Source organism: Rhinoderma darwinii, chromosome 2 (assembly GCF_050947455.1).
Source record: "Rhinoderma darwinii isolate aRhiDar2 chromosome 2, aRhiDar2.hap1, whole genome shotgun sequence".
Classification (NCBI taxonomy): Eukaryota; Metazoa; Chordata; class Amphibia; order Anura; family Rhinodermatidae; genus Rhinoderma; species Rhinoderma darwinii.
The window spans coordinates 249,349,660-249,377,315 of NC_134688.1; the positions used below are offsets into that span (position 1 = coordinate 249,349,660).

At 44.3% G+C, this 27,656-nt stretch overlaps 1 protein-coding gene across 1 annotated transcript in view; it reads right to left on the reverse strand.

Moving 5' to 3' along the window:
• The window catches only part of HPCAL4 (hippocalcin like 4), a 45,516-nt gene extending 26,878 nt beyond the window's left edge, over positions 1 to 18,638 (reverse strand). Inside the window, exon 1 of the mRNA XM_075853054.1 lies at positions 18,431 to 18,638. The gene's annotated coding sequence lies outside the window, so the exon portion shown is untranslated. The remainder of the gene's footprint in view (positions 1 to 18,430) is intronic.
• Between the last annotated feature and the right edge of the window lie 9,018 nt (positions 18,639 to 27,656).

Here is a 27,656-nt window from a genome sequence, read left to right on the forward strand (position 1 = left end):
AAGGGGGCTGTTTGTGGCGCTATCTACGAAGGGTTTGTGTGATGCTGTCTACAGGGGGATGTGTGTGGCGCTATCTACAGGGGGTCTGTGTGACGCTTTCTATAGGGGGTCAGTGTGGCGCTATCTACAGGGACAGTAGTGCAAGAGAGGGATTCTTTCATTGATGCCTATAATTGGTGTTTATAACTGTCTATTTCACTGGTGGACTTGTAATATTATAGTATTTAGGAGCTGCCAAGATTTAGAGGGAACATTAGATATGAATAGTAGGTCCTGTTTTTGCACTGGCATTGCGTGGTGACCTTGCGGTGCGTGGCCGGAAGTGGGCGGCATTCTGGTGTGCACCAAAAGTGAAGCATGACCAGATGTGTGGCATTGTTTCTGGCACATACCAGAAGTGGGGCAGGCTCCTGCTAGTCTGCACCGGAAGTCTGTACGTCAAGTCTGCGATGTGGTCAGCTGACAGGCCTGTCGAGGAGCTTATCCAGAGGTGGATAACTTTAAAAAAATCTGTCTCGCTCTGGGGAAAAAGGGGACTTCAGCCAGTATTGAACGACAAGCCTGCTACAGATTCTACTACACTCTTCCCTAAACTTCCACAACTATGCCGAACGAGGAAAAGGAAAGTCAGCATGCCGATTACCCAGGACCCAGATATGATGGCAAATTGGTAGTTTCTGATGGGGGTAAGAGAGGTAATACCCCGATTTTGTATGTTTTTCTATTCTTTCTTATTGTATTATTTTATTGTAAGGATCTAAGGAACCCCCAGAAAAGCTACACATGAGACGAAAAATAGAGAGTGCGGCATTAGTAAAGAGAAGCTGCCCTCCTCTCATGTCAATCCATTATGTCAGCAACGCTTGGATAAAGTGAGAACAACTCCTTAATTCAAAATATTAAGGAAATATTAAAGTCTTCGGTGCAAAAATCCATGTAAGGCTTTAGTTCAAATTCTCCCAGTACATCATCAGGAAAATACTTGTGATCTGACTCATCTAGTGATCTTGTATCTGATGGTGAGGGGGGTGAAATTTCTTTGGATTCCGATTTTCCCTTGGATAAGGAACTGTCTGGAAAGATACTCTTTACACCTGAAGACACTAATATATTACTAAAGGCGATTCGGTCTACTGTGAATTTAGATGAAGTCAGGGGGCAGAAATCAGTCCAAGATTAGTTGTTGGGGGGACTGCATACCAGGAAATCTAAAGTTTTTCTAATTCATAGAAACATTAGGGCCTTAATTTAGAGAGAGTTGTAAGTGTTTCTAGTTCAGTTAAACGTAAATACCCTTTTGAGGACGAGGACGTAGTCCATTGGGTCAATGCCCCTAAAATAGATGCCCAGGTCGCTAAAATTTTAAATAAGTCTGCTCAACCCCTTGAAAATATCGGGCCCTTAATCCCTTAGTGACCACCAATACGTTTTTTCACGGCAGTCACTAAGGGGCTTTAGGCTAAGGCGCCGCCATTTCACGGCAGCGCTTTAGCCTAATGTAGCGCCAAAATAAATTATTAAAGCTCCGTTCTCTCAGCTACCGGAGGTGGCTGAGGGTTCGGAGCAACAGCCAGAGACCATAACAAGTGGTCTCTGGTCACGTGATCGCCGTGATTCTTTAAATCACGGCAGTCACTGCAAAGCGGCAGATCGTTACCCTTTCTCTCTCCTCTCATGGAATAACTCCTTAGAGAGGAGAGATAAAGGGTAATTAGTGTTCCCCAGTGTACCCCAGATGAGGGGGATTCACACCATCCGATCCCCCCCACCACAAAATGGAGCACGCTTGCGCTGTGCATAAGCTGCCTGTGTCAGCAGCTGGCACAGCAACCATCAGGGACCCTTGTGACTGGTCCCTGATGAGGTGATCTCTGTGATAAAAACACAGAGATCACAGACAGTTATTTTCATAACACAGCCAGGACATGGGCTGTTTTTCTGTCTCCCCTCATTGTAGTTGTTCTGTGAGAGGAGAGAGAGATCAGTCTGCGTCCTGTGCTGTAAAAACAAAGTTAAAAAACACCACAAATCACCGCTTTCTAATATATATACTGTATATATATATATATATATATATATATATATATATATATAAAATCTAGATTAGTGTTGGTGCTAGATTAGCGTCAATGCTAGTTTAGCATTAGTGTTTAGGGCTGTAATAGCTGTAAGACTAGGTTAGGGCTTTATTTTATTTCAATTTTTGTACATCAACATTTAGTGTTATTTTTAAGTTTACTTTAGGGTTCTCATAGGACTTATAGGGCTTTTATAAATATATATATATATATATATATATATATATATATATATATATATATATATACACACACATATCTATAAATATAGACTGTACAGCGCGGAGCAAGCCTATGCTGTGTTCCGACAGTTCTGATAGTGAAACCGACACCGCTTCAGAACTTTTTTCCTACAGTGACGATTCCAATTCTACCGCTGAACCCCATAGCCCTGTGGTGGTAGATACAGCCATCGCTATAGAGTCGTCAAGTGCAGGGCCGAGTTTTGCAGTCCCTCCCGTGATGTGGGATCCCGCACTATCATTTTCCCCCCAAGTACCCCAATTTGAAGCGACTCCAGGAATTAATGTCGATATCCAACATTTGACCCCCTATAATTTTTTTTAATTTATTTGTATGTGATACGGTCCTAGAATTGATAGTCCAGCAGACTAATCTGTATGCTAGGCAGTTTGTTCTACAAAAGCCTTCATCTATTTACTCCAGAATGTGGAACCCCACAAGTGTCCCAGAAATGAAAACATTTTTAGGCATTACCTTCAATATGGGTTTGGTTAAAAAAAACATCTGTCCGGTCCTACTGGACTTCTAGTGCTGTCCATGCTACCCTTGTATTTGCAGCAGTGATGACCAGAAACGCTATGAGGCACTAATGCGATTCATGCATTTTACCGACAATTCCCAAGTCCCCCCAAGAAGTGACCCAGCCTGGGATCGGTTTAATAAATTAAGGCCATTAATCACCCTTCTAAATGATTTATTTCATAATTGGTATACCTCTGACCAAAATTTGTCTGTAGATGAATCGTTCAAAGGCCGTCTTTCTTTTCGTGAGTTCATCCCTTCCAAACGAGCCAGATATGGGGTGAAATTATACAAAGTGTGTGAGAGCACAACGGGTTACACCTGTGATTTTAAAATATATGAAGGCAGGGAGCGCCAAATTCATACCCCAGGCTGCCCAGAAACTATTGGCATCTCTGGCAAAATAGTGTGGAACCTAATGGAGCCATTTCTGCACAAGGGGTACCACGTCTATACAGACAACTTTTATAAAGGTGTTGCCCTTTATAAAGCCCTCCATGCTGCAAATACAGGGGCCTGTGGGACAGTCCGTACAGAAGAACCGAGTAGGATTCCCACAACAGTTGGTGTCCAGGCGTTTGGAAACCGGAACATCCATGGTCCTTGCAAGTGAGGAATTACTTGCAGTAAAGTGGACCGACAGGAAGGATGTCTACATACTGTAAACGCGGACACCACTGTGACAATTAGAGAGAGGGGGGCTACCGCTGCAAAGCAGAAACCTGTCTGTGTAACACACTACAAAAAATTTATGGGGTGTGTAGACCTTTCCGAAGAGGTGCCTCAACCTTACCTGCTGAAGCGCAAAAATAAGGCCTGGTACAAAAAGCTAGCAATCTACCTAATCCAGATTGCTACCTATAACAGTTTTGTTATTTTCAAAAAGGCCCAAGGAACGCTCACTTTTCTTCAATTTCAGGAGAAGGTCATTGAGCATCTCCTTTTTGAGTCCACTATACCTGCACAATCCTGCGAATCTGAGGATGTGCGCAGGCTTTCAGAGCGCCACTTTTCACACCCTGTTCCTTCCACTGAGACCCAAAAATATCCCCAAAAAAGGTGCTGGGTATCTAGCAAGCATGGCAGGAGGAGGGATACCCGCTTTTATTGCCCCATGTGTCCATCAAAACCAGGCCTTTGTAACTACCCCTGTTTCGAAACCTTTCACACGGTTTCAAATTACTAGTATTTAACACCAAAAAAAAATGGATGGGAGGGGTCTTTTTAGGGAATAAATGTTTTATATTTTCTTTTTAGTTTGTGGGCTTTCCAAGTACGGATTATTTCTTTTGGGAGAGGTTGTAGAGCACATTTTTTTTAGACCGTGAAACTATTTTTTCCCCTTATGATATATTTTATTTATTAGTGGGTGATCAAGTCCTGGAATTAATTGTCCAGTACAAAAGCCCACAGCCACAATTTTTTTATTTTTACTGTTCTTATGACTATGTCCTGCCACATACAGCTGTTACATTCCTAAGGGCGGATTTACACGAGCATGAGCGTTTTGCGCACGCAAAAACCGCGGCATTTTGCGTGCGCAAAAGGCACTTGCCAGCTCCGTGTGTCATTTTCATATGGATGCGCGGCTGCGTGCTTTTCATGCAGCCGCCATCATTATGAAACTCCATTTGGATGTTTGTAAACCGAAAAGCACGTGGTGCTTTTCTGTTTACATTCATTCTTTTACTGCTGTTGCGCGAATAACGCATGTCCCACGGAAGTGCTTCCGTGTGGTGCGCGTGATTTTCACGCACCCATTGACTTCAATGGGTGCGTGATGCGCGAAAAACGCAGAAATATAGAACATGTCGTGAGTTTTACGCAGCGGACTCACGCTGCGCAAAACTCACAGACAGTCTGCACTGCCCCATAGACTTGCATAGGTCCGTGCGACCTGCGTGAAAACCACGCGGGTTGCACGGACGTATAGCACGTTCGTGTAAATCCGCCCTAATTCTGTACCGTGATACGGACATGATCTTTTTTTTATTTGGAGGATCTCTAATAATCGAGCTGTTCCTTATCAATACAGCATGGGCTTTATTACACTTTTGTTTGGGTTTTTGCTGGATCTCTTACACCCGACAATACTTTTACAAATACTGACATCATTTTGGGATTAGTGATCCTTTACTGTTCCTATAGATGGTTTTGGACACTGTCCCTTTATATATTCTTTAGGTGAATGGTTGCTTTATGCACATAGCGGTTTCTACCTTGCTGGGCAGGGGCCTGTTATGGTGTACCGCGTCACTTGGCACGTTCGTCCCTCATATAGGGATTGATGGACCTAAAGAGACGTTGTACAACCAGTCACTAAAAAAAATAAAAATAAAGCTTGTCATGACAGCCCTGCAGGTGTTCTTCTATCTAGTGAACAGACTCGAGTTTGCAACATAGTTGGATACATTTCCTCCATTTGTATATATTGCCCTCCACTCCAGTACAGATTATTTTTTCGCTATAATTTTTTACGCATCTGACCAGAATGCTGTTCACAAAGGCATCAGAATGATACAAATATGGGACCACTGATTTGTTAGCAAAACAGTCTTCAGGACAGTCAAATGCATTTCTAGGCACATGCCTCCCTTATGAGAACGTAGCTTCGCCTTTCTTCTGTATGGCCCCCAAGATAAGAATGCAACATATTTCTAACACAGCAGCCGATTTACACATATATATTGTTCTATAACTTCATTTGAAAATGTATTAGAAATGTGCAGAAAACAATATATACCCATATTATCTGCGTTTTAAGTTTTTGCGTTGTGTATCTCTACACCCCTAGATAAATACATTAAGGGGTCTAGTTTTCTAAATGGGGTAATTTCTGAGGGATTTCTATTGTTCTGGCAGCTCAAAGCCACTCCAAATGTGCAGTGTGGCCTAAAACATTTTCAAGAAAAATATGTGTCCTGAAAACCAAAGGGTGCTCCCTTCTTTTTCGGCCCTGTCGTGTGTCCAGAAAGTGCATTAGGGCCACAATGGGGGCATTTTTGAACACAGGAGAAACAGGGTGATAGATTTTGGGGTGTGTTTCTTCATGATCATGTTTGCTTTACAAAGAAATCTGTCTGTAAAACGACTCATTTGTGAAAAAAAGTGAAATTATAATTTTTTTCACCTGCGTTGCATTAATACCTGCAAATTCTGTGGTGTCAAAATACTCGCTACACCCCTAAATGAATACTTAAAGGGCTATAGTTTTCTAAATGGGGTCATTTATGGGGGATTTCTATCGTTCTGGCAGCTCAAAGCCTCTCCAAATGTGCAGTGGGGCCTAGAATATTTTCAAGCAAAATATGTGTCCTGAAAACCAAAGGGTGCTCTCTTCCTTCTGGGCTCTCTGTGTGCCCAAGCAGCGCATTAGGGCCACAATTGGGGCATTTTTGAACACCGAAGAAACAGGGTGATAGATTTTGGGTCTGTTTCTTCATCCTCATGTTCGGTTTACAAAGAAATCTGTCTTTAAAATTATACATTTGTGAAAAAAGAATATTTTGCACCTGCTTTGCATGAATTCTTACAAAAAAACTGACTTACAACACCCTTTATAATACATACCTTACTTGTCGTTTTAAAAATGGGAGTCAGAAGGTGAAAAAATTGCAGTGTAATTACGGGTATCGGCGCCAGGCTGAAGAGGATCAGGAACGGAGTCAAGTGCGTAGGATCTAGGAGATCTTTTATTGTGAGGACGACGCGTTTCTGGACCGGACTGGTCCCTTCGTCAGGTCAGTATACAATAGTTGCACGTGTAGTGTGCACATATATATGCAGTAAAAAGACCGGGAACACACCGGTACACAACACTTCAATTAACATACAAATTACCAAGAGCCGTTACAGGATGACAGATCCTTCGTGGCTTCAAAGTTTAAAACATCATGGTTTATACAGATAATATATGTTATTCACACATATTCATATGTGTTCTTATACATTTATTCATGATTGTGTACATTCTGTTCTAGCATCATGTTTTTCACATAGATTCTCATGTACCTTTATCTCAAAGCCGTTTTTGAGCTGTTATACTTTAATGCTTAAAGGTGTTGTCATAGTAACATGATGTTTGTATTCATTCACATATGTGAGCAAAAAGTATTTTAACAAATAAAGACATTTTGTTTATTTGTACGTGATCTGCAGTTTGCAACCTGCTGTTTAGTTGCGGTGCATCTGTGTCTTTCCATAGTGATCCTTTTTTCACCAAGTTATCCCTTGATAGGGGAACATTTTGGGATAGAGATTAAGATTTTCATTATTTGTGATTAGATGGCATAAAAAGATGTTTGTAATACTTTTGAAAAAATGCCTATGTCAAAAGCCATTTTTTTGTATTACTTAAAGCACTGGTTATTTTATCAAATCAGAAAAAAATGTATAAAAACCTTTGAATTTCTCCATACAAAAAACTCATAAAAAATGGTTGCTATAAAATAAGTTTTAAAATTTCAATAAAAAACTATTAGTTTCATTATATTCGTTTTGTATAGAATTATGAGAATACTGACCTGACGAAGGGACCAGTCCGGTCCAGAAACACGTCGTCCTCACAATAAAAGATCTCCTAGATCCTACCCACTTGACTCCGTTCCTGATCCTCTTCAGCCTGGCGCCGATACCCGTAATTACACTGCAATTTTTTTTCTCTTCACCTTCTGACTCTCACCTTGTCCCAGGTACTAAGGATTTAGCACCAAGGGACTGCAGTGGGTGGCAGCCGGCTATCTACACTTCACCACCTCATAAGAGTCTCGGAGGAGCGCCGCCATCCCCTCACGTTTTTGCTGTACTGACTCGTTTTAAAAATGGGGTCATTTACGGGGGTTTTCATCATTCTGACACCTATGATCCTCTGAAAACTTGGCTTGTGCAGGAAAACAAAATGTACTTCAAAATGTATAAAATTATTAGAACATTTGTAAGTCTCCTGAATTGCTAAAAATTTTTAGTTTTTTCAAAACTGCTGCTAAAATAGAGTAAAGAGATGTAAATATATATTTAATAATAAGAAGTGTACAGTATGTATGTATAAATGTGACATATTGCAGTTCAAACTAGGGAAAATGTTAATTTATTTAAAAATTTCATAATTTTTTGTAATTTTTTATTAATTTAAGCAAATCGTATCAGTCTACTTTTAACACCTAAATAAAGTACAACATGTGACGGAAAAACAAAGTCAGAATTAGGCCGGATTCACACAAGTCTGTACGTTTTGCGCGCGCAAAAAACATGTCGTTTTGCACGCGCAAAAGGTACTTAACAGCTCCGTGTGTCATCACCATATGATGCGAGGCTGCGTGATTTTCACGCAGCCGCCATCATTATGACACTCGGTTTGTATGTTTGTAAACAGAAAAGCATGTGGTGCTTTTCTGTTTTCATTCATACTTTTGACTGCTGTTGCGCGAATCACGCGCGTCCCACGGAAGTGCTTCCTTGTGTGGAGGGCGTGATTTTCACGCACCCATTGACTTCAATGGGTGCGTGATGCACGAGAAACACAGAAATATAGGACATGTCGTGAGTTTTACGCAGCAGACACCTGCTGCGTAAAAATCACGGACTGTCTGCGCGGCCCCATAGACTAATATAGGTCCGTGCGAGGCGCGTGAAAATCACGCGCGTTGCACGGACGTATATCACGTTCGTCTGAATAAGCCCTTACTTGGATATGCAAAACTATTGCAGAGGTATTATCTGATAAAGTTACACATGCCAGATTTCCAAAATCTGGCTTGGTCATTAAATAACTTTCAGGCCTGGTCACTAAGGGGTTGAATGATCCTATGTACAGAAGGGTAGAAGTTTACCTTAAGAAAACTTGGGAAGTTTTGTGGCTTAATTTAAACTGACTATTTCTGCCACTATTAATCAATTAGAACACCATATCCATAGTAAAATACCTAGAGATCAGTTATTGGCCATTATTCCTACAATTGGAAAGATCGATTGCTATAGATTATGTGGCGGATGTTTCGGCAGTTACTCTCCACCTTAACGCTAGAGCAGCAACTTTATCTAACGCTGCGAGAAGAGCCTTTCATGTCCCACAACTTGTGTTTCGCTTACTGTCAAGTTGCTGTCATGTTACTATTGAAAAGCTTGCATCTTGTTATATTTGTCCCTCGCTTTTTCCTGTCTCTAGCTCATAGTGTGTCCGCCATTATAGGCTTCAGTCATCTTCTGATGAGCTCTGGCAAAGAATTCTCTGTTCACCTACTGTTTTGTGCATAATTACAAGTTTATCAGCTTGAGAATAAACCCGCATCTGGATTCTTCTTACATGCTTCTTCAGTTGAGTTGACACTGACTGACGTTTCTTGGTGTGAGTACTGATTCAATACAGACATACACAGAGGAACTGTCTTAGGAGCATCACACTTACAGCCTGGTTATTGAGTGAGAATAGAGCCGTAAGGTTAAAAATTTAGAATGGGGATGCATGATCATAAGCTAAGTTTTGTGCCATCCCCTGCCAAGGAGAATTTAAGTTTAACCCCGCTCTGGACCCGATTTTAGAGAAAGCTTCCAATAGGAAAAAAGGGTTTCCGATTACACATTTTTACTAAACCAAAGAAGTCCTTTGTCCCCTTAAAAGGAGGTAGGAGAATAAAGACTTTGAAAGGAACAGAAACAGGCGAAGTAATAACAAGAGAGGCAGGTTTTAAGAAGTATGGTTAGAGACGGGTACCAACTAGAGTTTGCCCCCCCCCCCCACCAAAAAGATTGACGCTCACGGATATCAGTTCAAGTTCGGTAAGGCAGTCTGCTTTGATAAGAGAATTGAAAATATTCCTTGATTGCCTAAAAAGTATTAGTCAAAGTGGCAGTAAGTGAATAAGCAGAGGGGTTTTACTCCAACCTATTTCAGGCAGAAAAAAAAACAGTTTGCTCCTTTCGGTCCATTATAAATTTAAAGGACTTAAATAACACCTGTTCTACAACAAATTCCGAATTGAGTCGATTAAGTCTGCATTTCACTACTTTTTCAGAGACTGCGTTATGGCGACCATAGATATAAAGGACGCTTATAATCATGTCCCTATACATCCCTCATTTTAGAAGTTTCTGAGGGTAACGGTTCAATTGGACCACGAAATTCTCCATCTCCAGTACAAAGCCCTATAATTTGGGGTGTCGCAAGCCCCACAGGTGCTTATAGGAGAGTTAGTGGTCAAGTTAGTGGCCGAAATGATGTTCCATGTAAGAAAAATTACATTACAATCGTGCCATACTTGGATGACTTTCTCCTGGTAGCTCAGTCAAAGACAATACTCAGAACTAATTTGGGCATTACTATTGGGATCCGGGAGAATTGGGTTGGAAGATAAATTGGGAAAAATCCTGTCTATCACTTTCTCACCAGTGTTCTTTCCTAGGGATTCTGTTAAACTCTAGAAGACAGGCTTGCTTTCTACACCAGGCAAAATTCCCTGTTCTACTAGAAAGGATATTGGTTCTGAGATCTTCTAAGTCAGTATCTCTATGGGAGCAATGTCTGTGGAAGGCCTAATGACTGAACCTTCTTTTGAGCCTATTAAGAATTCATACAACATTTTGATTTACAAGACACAGCTTTTCTGATAGCTATTACTCTGCCAGAAATATTTTTAATAATAGGGTGATTATTAAACATGACCCAGCCTTTCTGTGCAAGGTGGTTTCCAACTTCCACCACTCTCAGGAAATTGTTCTTCCTTCCCTGTGTCAAGATCCCAAAAATTTTAAGGAAGAAAAACTTCACAGTCTAGATCTTAGGAGGTGTCTGATCAAATATCTAGATTCTACTAGTGGATGGAGGAAGTCTCCTCAACTCTTTATTTAATACTAAGGCCCAGGTAGAGGAGATAGGGTCTCCAGTAAAACCATTGCCAGATGGCTACTCAGAGCCAATAACCTAGCCTAATCTACAGAAGGTAAAGAGATCCCCATCAGGGTTCAGCACATACTCTACTCGGGCAGTGTCTACTTCCTGGGCAGAATGCCTCTATTGACCAAATTTGTAAGGCAGCTACTTCGATTTCTCCTAATCTCTTTTTTAGGCATAATAGATTGGACCGTCTGACCTTTGGTAGGAAGTTTCACCAGACTGTAATCCCTCCATGACTTATCTAGTTTATTCTCTCATGGTTGTGTCATGGGCATAAGGGAAATTTAGGATTACTTTCATCAGTAATCTGTTTTTCATAAGGAAACACAAGCATTATAAATGGCACATGGTAGATGAGGGAGCCCTGTTACGTAATATGCATTGGTGCCCAGGATCTTCACGTTACACATCTGCCTATGGGCACATTCGTTGTCTGTCCCAAATATGCACAAAAATGAGGTGTGAACATTAGATTTTTGGTAAATACCTCCAGACTTGTTTGGTTTTGACTAATGTGAATAGCCAGCTTTAATAGCAGTTTACATTTAAGCATTATTTAGCTCATCCATTTTTATTTTCATTAAAGATGGAAAGTATTAACCCAGGTTTAGCCTAATACTGGCCTTCTACATGGAATTTAAACATCCTGGACCCCAGTGCAAGACCTGTATACCTGTGCCCTTAACCAAACAATATGGGAGGTATAAGTGATATGGGCATAATGAGATAGCTCTACCTATCGTGATTACATTATCGGTGGTATAATATATATATATATATATATATATATATATATATATATATATGTATCATTACCTCCCCCATCAGATGAATCACCTTGACACAACATGAGCACTTGCTAATGGTCAGTGATTCATTCCCTTACTGGTTAGTATTGGTTCCTGGTGTCTGGTAGGAATAGTGGGTAGACTATATTCCTAATGTTGTCCATCGGAGACTCAGTATAAAATAGTACTCTAAATGCATGGTAACTTTGTTACATCTTAAAAACAATGTCACTTGACTTTTGTATGGATGCACTGTGGCTGCTGGCACTGTTATGGGGACACAGAGACTGGTGATGCTGTTAAGGAGGGTGATTGTGGCTATTAGCAGTACTTTGATGGGGAACTGTGGCTGCTGGCACTATTATAGGGGCACTAAACCTAGAATTACACTACACGTTTCTTTTCATATTTAATTCCCATTGTTTAAATAGCAGCAACATATTCAGCAGTGCTGTAAGGGGATTGTCCTCACTCACATCAGTCACTGTCCCCAATGGGACTCAAAAATGTACCTATCTCACTTTCATAAGATGCCAATTAAGTATGTTTTTGCAGTATGGGAGGAAACCAAAGTACCCGGAGAAACCCACGCAAAAACGGGGAGAACATCCAAACTCCATGCACATGTTGCCCTTTGTCATATTCTAATCTAGGCCACAGTTCTGCAAGATAACAATGCTAACCATCGGACCACCATTTATGATCTGATCATTAAAAATATTCCCTTCTTTAAATGCGAGTTAATAGTTCCACACAGATGAAATGGGGGCATCAGTGGTGTCACATAACTCTACAGAAGAGCTTAGAAGCTGCAAAAAAAGAATAGAGGTGGTAAGTTTATTAAATCTTAAGTACACTGTGGCTGACTTAGTTGTTGGGGTTCTGCAGATGAAACTATTACATGGGCACTGTTAATGACACTGTGCTAAGCAATGCTTCAGCGTAACTATGCCTGCCATACCCAAAAGGCAAGGCTGGCACTCTTACAGTTGCTCTGTAGTTAGCACTACAGCTGATACTGTTATATGGATACTATGGCTGGTACATTTATATAGACACAAATCTGTGTGAACTGCTAAGATTGGCACATGTTTATAGACATTGCTGTATGTACTTCTAATTAATTTGTGTGTGTGAAAGGGAAAATACATTGTGCGTCTCATTGGGGACAGGGACTGATGTAAATAATGAGAATCTCTGTGCGGCGATGCGGGATATAGGAAAACATTGGTGCTATATAAGAAACAGGAAAAAAATATTAACTAAAAATTAAATAACCATATTTTTGGTCTGTGTGGGCTCTATATATCTTTTTATCAGAGACAAAACATGGGGACACCAGATTGTAAACAGAGAGTCTTTAGATAAGCATTTTGGAACAAAATAGTGTCCAGGTTACATTTGCTATTTCCATTTAATCCTATGTTCTGATAGTGGAATCCCCCTGGAACCAGCTGAAGCGGAAACAATTGCTTCTAGAACAAAATGTGCTCTAATATGCATAAAACTGTTGGGATAAACATTTTCCAGAAGAGTGCCTTGTTAAATAACCTTTTTTTCCCCTCAAATTCCAATAGTTCCTATGTAATTTAATTCATTGTAGTGTTGTGCTGATGTCCGTAGTATTGCTTTGTGCTGATGTCCGTGGGTTTGCATGATTTTTTTTATTTTTCTTTGAACAATATTTGTTTAAAATTAATGCTGTGTGATGTTCGGACATTTCAAAGAGGATCTGTCATGGAGACATACCTATTTATATTAGGGCATCTATAAGATGCCCTCAAGTCAAGAACAGTATACGGGCCCTTAGCTCAGCATAGAGCACCTTATGTCTCTCTAACAGTCTACCGGTAATCGTGAGCCATGAAATTCATTAATTATTAGGCCGGATTCACACAAGCATGTTCAGTCCGTAAAGGAGGGAACGTATTTCGGCCGCAAGTCCCGGACCGAACACACTGCAGGGAGCCGGGCTCCTAGCATCATAGTTATGTACGACGCTAGGAGTCCCTGCCTCTCTGCAGGACAACTGTCCCAGGCTGTAATCATGTTTTCAGTACGGGACAGTAGTTCCACGGAGAGGCAGGGACTCCTAACATCGTACATCACTATGACGATAGGAGCCCGGCTCCCTGCAGTGTGTTTGGTCCGGGACTTGCTGCCGAAATACGTTCCATCCTTTACGGACCGAAAATGCTCGTGGGAATCCAGCCTCAAATGTAATCTAATACACAGTAGAAATCTGGTGATTGTGGACCCCTATACCCACTGGGCCCCGTTGCAGCTGAACAGGTTGCACATATGGTATGTCCGCCTCTGGTTTCATGGGTTGCTGTTTATTGGAATTTAAGCATACTCGATTCCTATGCAAAATGAAAATAAGTGAGCACGTCTCTACACTGCAGAGTACTGGATAAAAACATGAATATGCCTAGTTTCGCACCCACATGCCTTATAACATTTTTGCCAAGAGGAGATGAGATAATTGATATAAGATTCAAATCAATGTCAGGTTTTGTTTCATCAACATTCTTGCTTAGGAAGAAATTGTAAGGCTCTGCTCACACTAGCATCATGTCATCCATTCTTAACGGAACCATGACTTCTTCGACCAATCACTTTTTAATGGAGCCTATTGACATGGAATGGGTTCTGTCCGCTATTAATCTTTTTTAGACTACGTTATTCTTGCAGCCAAAGCCCCCTATGAAATGGGATCCGGTTCAAATGTGAACAGAGCCTAATATATATGTGAAAATAAATACATTTTTTATCAGTTTGAAACAAAATGACCACATTGTCATGAATGTGGTACCTTTTGGCTATCTAAAAGGAAAGTAACAATAAGTTTTACACGTTTTTGAAAGTTTTAGAGACTAAGTATTAGGACTCATGAACTTGGCTGTATTATGGATCTGTGTGACATGGATCCTGAATATAGTGCCCACAAAAGTCCATTGGTCGTTCTGTAACTTCTGATTTCACACAGAAACACAAAGAGGTTTTTTCCTCATGAAATTAATTTGTGACAAGTTCCAATGCATTTCATATTATGGAGGTATTCTTACTTAGCATCTAGAAGCTTCTATTGGAGAATACAGTGCCTCTCAAAGACGGCACCTGGAGTGCCTATGGCTCCATAACATGGAAACATAGGTATTTTATGTACTGCTGTACAGGTTCATGCATTGCCATCTGCATGTGGCCTTAGTATCTGCTTTAAACTAGATACATTTCGTACCTTTCTTAATGTAGAAAGATACGAACTCTGGAAGCATCGCTATAAATACAATAAAAAGCATACTGGTTCCCTTATACTTATAAATAAAGGCACACAAAAAGGTAAGTCTTAAGAAAGCAAAATGATATGGTCATAACATTATCCTTTCCATTTCACCCAAACGTAAAATTAAGTTTAATAACAAACGTAGGCCAATAAATAGATTTTCCAGTGACAGTTCCCAAAATTGGAATCATAATCATGGATCCTATTAAAGGAGTTATCTGAGTTATTAAAATTGATGACCATCAATACTAGATTGTGGGGGTCCGACTGTCGGCACCCCACCAATCATCTGTTTAAAGAGAACAGTGGTGCAATACCTTGCACAGCCGCTACAAATGTAACGGCACAAGCAATTACGAACGGAGAGGAGAACCATGTAATAAATGAAGAGGCATCGGTGCTTGTACGAGCGCCACGGCCCCTTCAATAAGCTGATGGCCGGGGGTGCCGACAGTCATAACCCTACCTATCTAATATTGATGGTCTATCCTAATAACCCGGATGACCTACTTTTACTTGAGCTGCAACCAAAGTATTGATCCATATATCAGATGTTCTGAATAAAGGAGCGCAAACATTGTGGACATAGACAGTCACCACCATATTTTTCACCAGTAAAAGGAAGAACAATAAAGGGCAAATAACAGAGGATTTTTACAGGGTGTTCCCAAATTTGTCAATGCCTGTGACAGATAGGGCAAAATTCCCCCATGTTATACTCCCTTTGATAATTTTCTACTATTGGATCCTTGCTCTCTACTGTACAACAGTTACATGCTTTTATATATGATGGCTTAAGGGTTAGTGATAATATTCCTGGTAATATCTTTAATGGTCTAGAAATGTTTAGGGGTTAATACTTAATATCTCTGGTGGTATAGGATGGGTTAGAGGTTAACATCTAACAGGATGTGAAGGAGTTAATGGTATTTGTGGTAATCTTAAGCAGTAACATTTTATTTAATCAAAATTTATTGTTTTTCAATTTCATAATATATCTTGGGAATAGTTGGAACTCTGTTTTTCTGTTAACAAGCTTTTATTTTTTACTTTTCTCTTTCTGACAATGCCCAAGAGTGGTGCAGTTTCTGGGGGAAAAAAAAGAAGATAAAGTTCTTACTGCCTGCAGCCACCATTAGGGGGTGCTCACTGCAGACAGTTTTATACAGCTCCTATTGAACTCAACGCTAGCTGTATAAATCTCTGTATAATAAACTCCCCTAGTGGCAGCTGCAGGCAGTAAGAATGTTATCACTGAACTTTATGGTTGTATAGCTGCCGTTCCTGGCCTCTCTCCGCCTTTTGTGCAATGTAGCAGATAGCTTGTACCTATACAGCTGAAACAGTTAAATACAGTATGCCTAAACTACAACTTTTAGTAAAACTGTATTATGTTAAAGACTCAATCATTGTATAACGAAATGTGTAGCCTTCTCTTATACTGTAGGTTTCACTATTTTCATGATCTGTACTTGCTGTTACTAAATGGAACCATGCTTGTTTACATCCAGAGGCTGAACATTTTTATAGATCTAGTCTCGGCAATCCTTTGTTAGCAAAATAGGTCAACCTCAGCACAAATCTCTCTCCAATTGTGATAGTTTGTTACAATGTATCAGTGTAGGTAAAATATATCATCCTGGAGTTTAGGCTGTAAGGCTCGAAGAGGTTTTCTTGGACTCGATACATTGTAGCAAACCCTAAGCTTTGAAAAGTATTAGGTCAGGAGGGTTTTTAGCAAACAGAAGCAATTCTAAAAATGCTATGAAATGAAACATAGTGCAATGAAACTTGAGATGACCACCAGAAATTGCATTGAAAAATGGTTTTCTAGAGGGATGGATGGTTCACTTGAAGAAGATAGCCAGTATACATAGAATATGATGGAAATGAAAATCTGTCACGCAAAATCTGAGTCTATTTAAATAGTCATTTATCAGGAGAGTTTTTACTGTATAGTAGATCCTAGCATAACTTTTCATTATACAATTATGCTTTATTTACATAAGACTGGACAACCCCTTTTAAAAGGCGACTAACTTTTCAACAAACTGCTTAAATCAACAGTACAAGCGAATATACAAAACTTTTATAGTATATCTTACTAGAGAAAAATGCTCTTTCTTCACTTATCAGGCGCCTTTCCTCCTCCTACCTCCGTTCCAAATGTTAATTTATTATGAATTTACAGATTTTTCAGTTTCCTCAAAATAAGATGGACTGTCAGCTTCCTGAAAGACCAGGTTAGAGCTGCCCATAGAAGTTTATGGAGAGGAATGGAGGAATCAGAAGCAGAGTAAGAGTGAGGCTGAGAGATACAGACATTGCAGCAGCTTCTAGTAAGTGTTCTATCTCACCCCAGTGCTGGGTTCACAGCTATGCTGTTTATTACTGCTATATGATCTCCTCCATGCTGCTGCTGCTGCTTTTACATGTGCGATAGGAAAGCAGGGTGTTCTCTTGTCTATGTTTAATGTATGGCATAAATGATAGCCATTAGGTTCCACCCACTAGCGCAGAGAAAACTGAGAATTAGAAATAATGACTGCAGAGGAGGATAATGCTAAAAAAAAAAATGCAGAATACAAGTCATATAATGGCCATAAATAGTGCTATTCCTCATGTACATGCATATGACAGCTTAATGTGGAAAGTCACCTGAAAGGTTAGGCACGCTATGTCTTTTTTTAATGTTTGTAGACAGGGCAGTTAATACTTGTGTATCGTGTATATACAATTGAATATCGGATGGGTTAAGATACTACGGAATACTTGCTTTCATTGTATGACTAGCACTACTTAAATAACATCGAACTGCAGATTGCTTGTTATGGTCCAGTGCATCTTTTGCATGTAGATACGTTGTTACAAATGTCCCTCATCCCCTTAGTCTCTCCCACTCCCTCAGAAATGCAGCCCCAGCCCCATCTTCTGTCCTGTGTAAGTGTGAGCTGGTGCTGAGGTGGTTTCCATGGTAACTACTGCCTGGTACACACAGAGCTCCCAGAGTGCATTCTGAGGGTGTTTATATGCCTCACTTTCCCCGCAAAGCGTTGTCACCCCCACCCCCCCTGTGATATTCACACTGAAAGCCCACACGGTTCTTTCAAGGGAGGGTCTAGTCTTATGTTTATTTATGTATATGTAGCAAAAATGATGCCTATAGCAATATCACTATTTGGTTTTACGTGCCTTAAGATGTCTATGTTGATTGGTCGAGACAAATGTATCTTCTTCTGTATTCAGATCAATATGCGTAGCATCGAGCTGACATAAAACTGTGCCATACATTTAAGTCTATTGGTATTTTTCTCCCCCGTTACATACGTGTGTGCTCCATTGTTTGACTTCCCAAAAAATGATTGCATTCTGTGATAATACAAATATATTTCCATTCCCCTGGAATGTAAAAGCAGCCTATGAATATTAACAAGATCTGTCTATTATGAAGGAACCAGTCACACGTCTGATGTATACAATACGCTGTATTCTAATCTATCAATGCTAGTGGACAGTATAAAATCACTTGTGCGGAGCATCCCAGTGCCAGCCATATGGTACAGTGCACACCCTCTATAACAGAACACTTTTATGTATGGCACTAAATAAATATAAATGCCCTCACCTCACAAATAGCTAGCCTTCTGTCTGATTTTCTCCCAGAATCTTGATCTTGCTCTCGGTTCTTCTGTCGGAGATGTCTCGAATGGTCACGATGAGCTGCTTTTTGGGGGCAATCAACAGAACCTGGATCACGATGTTTCCCAGTCACTCATTTGCATAGTCCCGCCTCTTGTACAGATCAGCTTCTGTCATTGGTGGGCCTATCCATCATTCAGGTGGGATGCCTTTGTGGCTCAGTATTACACTATTACAGGGGCAGGTTTGGCTATTGGTAGCTTAGGGGCTTGCAAATGACTGTTTAGTTCAGTAAGGGTATTAAGAGGCTGCACACATTGACTTGTTTCCATGGAAACAGAATCTGTAAGAAAAATGTGCAGCGCTCCAATGGAATGATGCAATTGATATTCACATGTGTACGTACACAGGGATACATGCATTTACCTATATACCCAGATATAGCAGCACGGCACAGGCAATTGTAAAATACATGTATTTAGTGGTGGGAAAATTGACGCAGTGAAAGAAGCAGTTCTCTTTTTATAACACAGACATCTGTGGGGAACAAGCTTTTCACATTTACTTCCATCTAGCTTCCATATGATGTTATGACGTAAGTCATAAGCACAAAGCACGGCTGTGTATGAAAATGCAAATCATATGGATCCCAAAATATTTCTTGCAGATAAGGCTCTGTTCATATTGGGATCATGGCTTTCATTTTTACTGCAGCCATGACGGATCCTTTATGATCCGATTTCTTATAGAACCTCGCCCTGTTGACTGGATAGAATAGTGCAGCATAATATACTATTAAGGCTATCAATGAAGACCTGACAGAAAAATGGTAGTGTGAACAGAGCCTTAATGTGCTATTAGTACATATTGCTCCTACATAGGTAATGCTTAATTCCATTATTTGGAGCTGCTTATAAAAAAAATCTATTTTAGGCAAAATACAATATATGGACAAAACTATGGGGACACCTACACTTTACACTGAGAGTATATTCACACGAGGTCATTACGTCCGTAATTGATGGACATATTTCGGCCGCAAGTACCGGACCGAACACAGTGCAGGGAGCCGGGCTCCTAGCATTATACTTATGTACGACGCTAGGAGTCCCTGCCTCGCTGCCGGACAACTGTCCCGTACTGAAAACATGATTACAGTACGGGACAGTTGTCCGGCAGCGAGGCAGGGACTCCTAGCGTCGTACATAAGTATGATGCTAGGAGCCCGGCTCCCTGCACTGTGTTCAGTCCGGTACTTGCGGCCGAAATATGTCCGTCAATTACAGATGTAATGACCTCGTGTGAACATACCCTTACAGGAGCGTTTATGACATCCCATTCTAAATCCATAAGCATTAATATAGAGTTGGTCCTCCCTTTGCAGCTAAAACAGCTTCCACTCTTCTGGGAAGGCTTTCCACAAGATTTGAAGTGTCTCTGGGAATTTTGCCATTCGCCCAGAAGAGCATTTGTGAGGTCAGACACTGATAATGGATGAGAGGACCTGGCTCGCAATCTCAATTCTAGTTCATCCCAAATGTGTTTGATGGGGTTGAGATCAGGTCTCTGTGGGCCAGTCAAGTTCTTCCACACCAAACTTAGCCAACCAACCATGTCTTTAGGGGCCTTACTTTGTGCACTGGGGCACAGTCATGCTGGAACAGAAGATGGCCTTCCCTCAAAGTTGGAAGCATACAATTGTCAAAAATGTCTTGGTATGCTGAAGTTTTAAGATTTCCCTTCACTGGAGCTAAGGGGCCCAGGTCGATGCCTAAAAAACAACCTTATAGTATTATCCCTCCTCCACTAAACTTTACAGTTGGCACAATGCAGTTGTCACGGCGGAGGGTTTGGACCTACTGGGCCATACCGCGTAGCGGGATAGCAGCTGGCCAAACAGGTACAATACAATGTCTATAGTCCAGAAAGGGTACCTGTGGCAATGCAGACAGTAGCGGTGGATTCAGGCTAAGATGAGGCTCCGACAGTAGACAGACACCCGGCGGGTTGTTACACAATAGATGCAGTGGAAGACACAACACGACTCCCCCTCTTGACGGCACAGAGGCATGGTAGCACGGGATACAGGGTACAGGCATCAGGAACGGGTAACACTGGGAACTGGAAAACACTAGGAGACCATTTGCAATGACAAACTTTAGGTAACACAACAACGCTCAGGCAATGATCAAGAGGGCAGAGCCCCTTTTATAGTCTAGCAGCATTCTGGGCTAATTGCAGATTCTCTGCAACTGTGCGCGCACTGGCCCTATAAGGCCGTACACGCGCGAGAGCGCGCGTCCTTCGGGAGACAGTGTCCGGGCCAGGAAGCGAGTGCCAGCGTCTCTCAGGAGAGAGATGCCGCCAAGAACTCACACGTCCATGGAGGCGGCCATCAGAGGGTAAGTCAGGACGATGGTCCGCGCCCATAGATGTTATAGTATCCCCCCTCTTACGCCCCCTCTTCTTGGGACCAGAGTGGGAGAGAAACTTCTTCACGAGGACAGGACCATCGATGTTCTCCTCTGGTTCCCAAAACCTCTCCTCTGGACCAAATCCCCTCCAATCCACCAAATAAAACATCCTTCCTCCTACTTTCTTGGTGGCCAGGATCTCCCTCACCTCGAAAGTACCTGACGATCTGCCAGGAGCCACTGCAGAACTAGAAGTCCTGGAGTAGTGGTTCAGGACCACAGGCTTCAGCAAGGAGACATGGAAGGAGTTTGGTATCTTGAGGGTAGGAGGCAGCCAAAGCTTGTAAGAGACAGGATTAATTTGCCGCAGAATCTCGAAGGGTCTTTGGAACCTGGCTGCAAACTTGTAAGATGGCCCCCTCAGTCAGATATTCTTGGAAGACAGCCAGACCTTAGGACCTGGAAGAAACTGGGGAGTTTCTCGTCTTCTAGTATCTGCCTTTTTCTTCATGCGGCTGAACGCCGGCAGAATAGAAGATCGGGTCTGCTGCCAGATCTGTAGAAAGTCCCTGAAGGTAGAGTCTGCTGCAGGCACCTGGGACATAGTGGAGACAGGAAGAGGTATTCATGAATGTTGACCGTAAACAATGAAGAATTGACTGGAGGTGGTGGACTCACTAGTATGATTAATATAAAAGAACTCAGCCCAAGGAAGCAGCTGCACCCAGTCATCATACTGTCTGGAGATAAAGTGCCGCAGATAGTTTTCCATAATCTGGTTAACCCTCTCGACTTGACCATTGGACTGGGGATGGTAGGCCGAGGAGAAGTCCAACTTTACACCAAGGAGACCGCAGAGTGCTCTCCAGAACTTTGAGGTGAACTGGACCCCTCGATCCGAGACAATATGCAGAGGCAAGCCGTGCAGGCGGAAGATGTGTTGAACGAAGAGATCGGCCAGTCGGGAAGCAGAAGGCAGGCCAGTCAGTGTAACAAAATGAGCCATCTTGGAAAATCGATCCACCACCACTCAGACCACACTGCATCCAGCAGAGAAAGGCAGATCTGTGACAAAGTCCATTGCAATATGTCACCAGAGGCCATCAGGCAGAGGCACTAGTTGGAACAGACCAGCTGGTCTGGAGTGGGCAACTTTGTTTGCTGCGCATACCGTACAGAAGGAAACAAAGTCCATGACGCCCTTGGGCAGTGTGGGCCACCAGAACTGACGGGCAATTAGGTCTCGGGTCTTACAGGCACCATGTGATCTGCCAGCTTGGAACCGTGTCCCCAGTGAAGGATTCTTCCTCTGTCTCCCAGACGTACAAAAGTCCTTCACGGAGGAATATCTCTAACTTGCAGAGGGTTGACAGAGAAGATGCAGGAAGGGTCAATAATATTCTGTGGGGACTCCACAGTGTCCTCTGTCTCAAACGACCTAGACAAGGCATCGGCCCTCACATTCTTGTCGGCAGGTTGGTAGTGGAGCTCAAACTGGAACTGAGCGAAGAACAGCGACCACCTGGCTTGACGAGGATTCAGCCATTGAGCCGTCTGAAGATAGGTGAGGTTCTTGTGGTCCGCAAAAACCAGGATTAGATGAGCTGCGCCTTCTAGTAGGTGTCTCCACTCCTGCTGGGCCAGCTTGATGGCCAGTAACTCCCGATCTCCAATCGAGTAGTTGCGCTCTTCGAGAGAAAAAAGCTTAGAGTAGTAGCCACATACCACAGTCTTGCCTTTCGAACCTCTCTGGAACAAAAGTGTGCCAGCACCAACAGAGGAGGCCTCCACCTCTAACAAAAACTGTAGGGACACATCAAGATGATGAAGATTTGAGGCTGACGTGAAGGCCTTCTTTAAGTTGTTGAATGCGGCCTCTGCTTCTGGAGACCACACCTTGGCATTCATGCCCTTTTTGGTGAGGGTAGAAATGGGAGCTGTCAATGAAGTTGGAAATGAACAGCTGGTAGAAGTTGGTGAACCCCAGGAAGCGCTGAATGGCCCTTAAGCCTTGAGGGCGTGGCCATTCCAGGACAGCCTTTACCTTCTCAGGATCCATTTTGAGGCCCTGAATGGAAATGATATAGCCCAGGAAGGGTAGAGACTTTCTTTCGAACACGCACTTCTCTAGCTTGGCATATAGGTGATTCTCCCTTAATCGAAGCAAAACCTGGCAGACATGTCTCTGATGAGTTACTGGATCTGGGGAAAAAATCAAAATGTCATCGAGATACACCACAACACAGATATAGAGGAGATCACGAAAAATGTCATTGACGAATTCTTGAAAAACCGAGGGGGCGTCACACAGGCCGAAGGGCATAACCAGGTATTCGTAGTGCCCATCACGTGTATTAAGTGCAGTCTTCCACTCATCACCCTGACGAATCCGGATTAGATTGTAGGCCCCCAGCAGGTCTAGTTTAGAAAAAAAATTGCCCCACGTATGTGATCAAACAGTTCAGAGATTAAGGGCAATGGCTATCTGTTCTTTACCGTGATCTGGTTGAGACCCCGGTAGTCAATGCAGGGTCGGAGGGATCCATCTTTTTTCTTGACAAAGAAAAACCCGGCTCCGGCAGGGGATGAGGATTTACGTATAATGCCCGCTCTAGATTCTCCTTAATATAGGCAGACATTGACTGGATTTCAGGTAAGGAGAGAACGTATTCTCTATCACAAGGAGGGGATGAATCAGGAACCAAGTCAATAGGACAATCATATGCTCGATGTGGTGGCAACGTCTCTGCCTCCTTCTTGTTGAAGACATCTAAGAACTGAGAGTAACAAGGAGGCAACCCTGCCAATGACTGATGCGGAGGAGACTGAGTCGGATGTATATGCCCCAAACAGTGGTTGAGACACTTGGGCCCCCACTGGACAACCTCTCCGGAGTTCCAATCCAGGACTGGGGCATGTAGACCGAGCCAAGGCAAACCCAGCAGCACGGGGTTGAGGGCCTTGGGCAGGACAAACAGGGAGATGAGCTCAGAGTGAAGGGATCCCACTTGAAGCACCAGCGGCTTGGTCACATACAATATTGGGTCAGGCAGCAGAAGTCCATGTACTGAGGCAATGACCAATGTCTTCTCCAGAAGGACAGTGGGCAAGTGAAGAAGATCCACAAGGTCTTGGCGTATGAAATTGACTGTAGAGCCAGAGTCCAGGTAGGCAGAGACCAGATGGGGCCTCTCGCCAGCGACAATGGTCACAGGGATGAACAGCTTGGAGGAGAGTTCTCTATCAATTGCTGAGTCGCCCAGGGTTGTCTCTCCAACCAATTCTAGGCGTTGGAGTTTTTTGGCTTCTGGGGACACAGACACACGACACTGCCAGCGAGGCCACAATATAGACAGAGTCCAGAAGTGCGCCTGCGCTGTTTCTCCTGAACAGACAGTTTAAGCCGATCCACTAACATCGGGACCTCGGGTGGAGTTGTAGATGAAGGTAAGAAGGGTTGCTGGAAGTTGGGCATCAGTCTAGGAAGCCTTCTCTCTTGTCAAGCCTCTTGGGATCTTTCTCTGAGCCTCATGTCCACTCGGGTGGCAACTAGAATCAGGTCGTCCAAGGTACATCCCGAGCAGCAAGTTCGTCCTTAATCTCGGATAATAGGCCATGCCAGAAGGAGGCTACCAACACCTCACTGTTCCAGGACAGCTCTCCTGCCAGGGTCAGGAACTGGATGTTGTACTCGCCCACGGAGGCGTCCTCCTGGCGAAGGTTCAGCATAGCAGTAGCTGCCGACGAGACTCGTCCAGGCTCCTCTAACACAGTGCGGAATAACTGCACAAATCCCTGGAAGTCTCGGGTCCCTGTCGTTCCCATATTGGGTTCGCCCACGCCAGGACAAGGGCCTTGCCAGCAAGTTACGAGATAATGAAGGCGATCCCGGCTCCGTCTGAAGGAAATGCTCTGGCATGCATGGTGAAGTGGATATGACACTGGTTAAGAAATCCCCTGCACGTGCTTGTGTCTCCATGGAAACAAAGTGGCAGTGGCAGCGAGAACCGAGGATCGGAACCGGAGCTGCCAGGAGGTGTAGCAGGAGGATCAGTCGGAGAGGCTGGAACAGGAGCAGAGAAGGAAGCAGCTAGCGCCCCTAGCTTCTGTGCCATGGAGTCTACTGCCACAAGACGTTGATCCTGCCGTGCTCGCAGGTCCTACAGGCCCTTGAATTGACCAGCAGGGTACATGGCCTGAGCATACTGTCACGGCGCGAGGTGTGGACCCCCTGGGCTGTACCGTGTAGCGGGATAGCAGCTGGCCAAAAAGGTACAATACAATGTCTATAGTCCAGAAAGGGTACCTGAGGCAATGCAGACAGTAGCGGTGGATTCAGGCTAAGACAGGTGCCAGAACGAGCTTGATCTCTGAGGAGAGAGGAGTGTTTTGGGTGTGGTGCACTGTGCTTGGAGCATATACCGTCCTGGGGACTCTGCTTTATCACCTGCCCAGGTTTACTACACCTGCCTGGGCTAGCAGAGTGCCCCGAGGGGGGGCTCCATCTGGAGATGGAGTCCCGGTCCTCCACCCTCCGGAGAAGGCCGGTGGGGGGTGGAGGGACATCCCAGCTGGCTGGGAAAGTGGAGCCAGCCCTGGGGGAGAGAAGGACATCTCGAGGCAGTAACAGAGTGGCCTCGTCCTCTCCCAGGGTTGGGGCATCGCAGCATGCCATGAGGAGAGGAGGAGAAGGACAACTGGGAATGGATCAACAAGGCTGCAGGGACCCGTCCGAGTGGGGGTCACTGAGGCCAGGAGAAGACGCCGCCACGTTTGGCTCCCGCCTGGGGGCCCACATGGAGGAGTACAAAGATCTGGGGAGGTCCCTGCAGCGAATCCGCGGCGACCTGACCGTGGCCCGGCAGTCATCAGGCAGCAGGCGGGCGAAGTTCGCTGCACAAGTCCGTGCCCTGCTAAGGGAAGTGAAGGAGGTGGAGGAGCGGAGGGGAACGATAATGGCCGGAGGAGGAGTCTTCGCCGAAAAGCTAAAAAATGAAGACAGATTCCAGGCGATGGCTGACGCAAGCGAGAGAGTGGGGAAGCAGCAGGAAGAGGCAGCTGAGACCAGCATGGAGACCAGCATGGAGGTCACCATGGAAGAAACCCCTGACACGCCGGTGCCGGTCCCTGACAGTGAGTCGGACTCTGAGGCACCACGTGAGTCAGGGGAGCTCACGGTGAGGGAGGAGATCTCTCCCAACATGGCACGCCTGCCAGAGTCCAGTTCCGGGTTGGAGGGAGAGCATCCCCCCGGGATACTAACAGAGATCCGGGATCAGGAGTCCCCCGTGTCTCTGGAGAACTTCAGCTTCGGCCCGGATCTGCCCCCGGATCTGCCCCCGGATCTGCCCCCGGAGGAGGAAGCACGAAACGCGGCAGCAGAGAAGCGGAGAAGGAAGAAGCTGAGACAGAAGCAGAGGGAGGAGAGACGGCTAAAACAAGAGGTGAGGCTCGTATATGTTCATGGGTCTCCCCTGCACTCCGGGTCAGAAGAGATTCTGGCCCAGAGTGCAGGTCCCGCAGGCCCCCCAGCCCCGGCTTCTGCAGTGGAGTTGGGGCGAGAAAGCGGGAAGATTGAAGCGACGACGGGCAAAATGGCGCCGGACGCTACTCACAGTGCAGTGGGCGGCACTGGCAGCCGGAGCGCAGCAGGGGGCGTGGTCACAGACCCAGCTAACGGCGAGCCCCGGAGACCGGTGGGCGGTGTGAGCCGTGCATCGGAGGAGGGGACGGACCGGAAGTCGGCTGCAGCGCGGTCCCGTGGGTCGGGTGCCTGTAACGTGGCCGGTCCTCTCACACAGGGACCGGCCGGCGTGATAGGTCTGCAGGCACCCGATGCCTCGGATATGGGCGGAGTCAGAGCCTCTCCAAGGGGCGGAGCCAGCCACTCCGGAGCGGAGGAGGGGAGTGGCCTGGCAAGAATAAGTGCAGAATGCCCGCTGCAAAGCAGCCCTGCAAAAGAAAAAGCAAATGAAGTCACCGAAGGCAATAAAGTTAATAAATAAAGTAAAAATAAAGATAAGAATAAAAATATTTCTGCAAGTAAAGAAATGTCTTTTCCTGCCCTGGCAAGCGATATGGACACCGATGATGCGGAGGATCGCGTGGAGGTGCCGCTTATGTCATCTGGCGGCCGCTTCGTAGCTGCACCTGATGATGCAGAGGTGGGGGTTAGGGTCAGGGCAGGGAAAGCAACGGAAAAGCAAAAAAATAAAGAACCTGGCTTGGCCAAGAGAATGGTAGGATCGCAGGTGAATGTATCAGCCGATGATGTGGGGGGGCCGGTGGCTCCTCTCCCCAGTGCCTTAAGCAGGACTTATGCCGGGGTAGTGGGGGGGGACCACCAGCCCACCCATCCTCGTCCTCTGGCCCTGGGGAAGGTCACTTGCAACAGCGCCTCCTGCAGGCCTTAAGGGAGGGGAAGCAGTCCCTAATTGTAGGGGGTGTGCAGAGGGACCTATCTTTCTGGATAGATAGGTACGGGTTAGAGGCCTTCCGAGAGAAAAAAGGGGATCAGTGGTCACTCCCGACAACCGGGCAGGCTGTGGTCAGGAGGAATGTGGTCCGTCTCCGGTGGCGTGGCAATGAGATCTGTCCCCCCAGAAAAATGGTGGTGGAGCTGCTGCTGGGGATGGGCTTCAGGGCACGTGACATCTTTGCCCTGATACACCCTCATGGCTCAGCTGAGTTTGACATCAGCTTTGTTCAACCGGGAGGCCTGGAGGTCTTCTGGGGGAATTATGAGCTGGTGAAGGACGAGCCCGGCTGACGGGATTTTGCTGCACAAGCAATATCCCG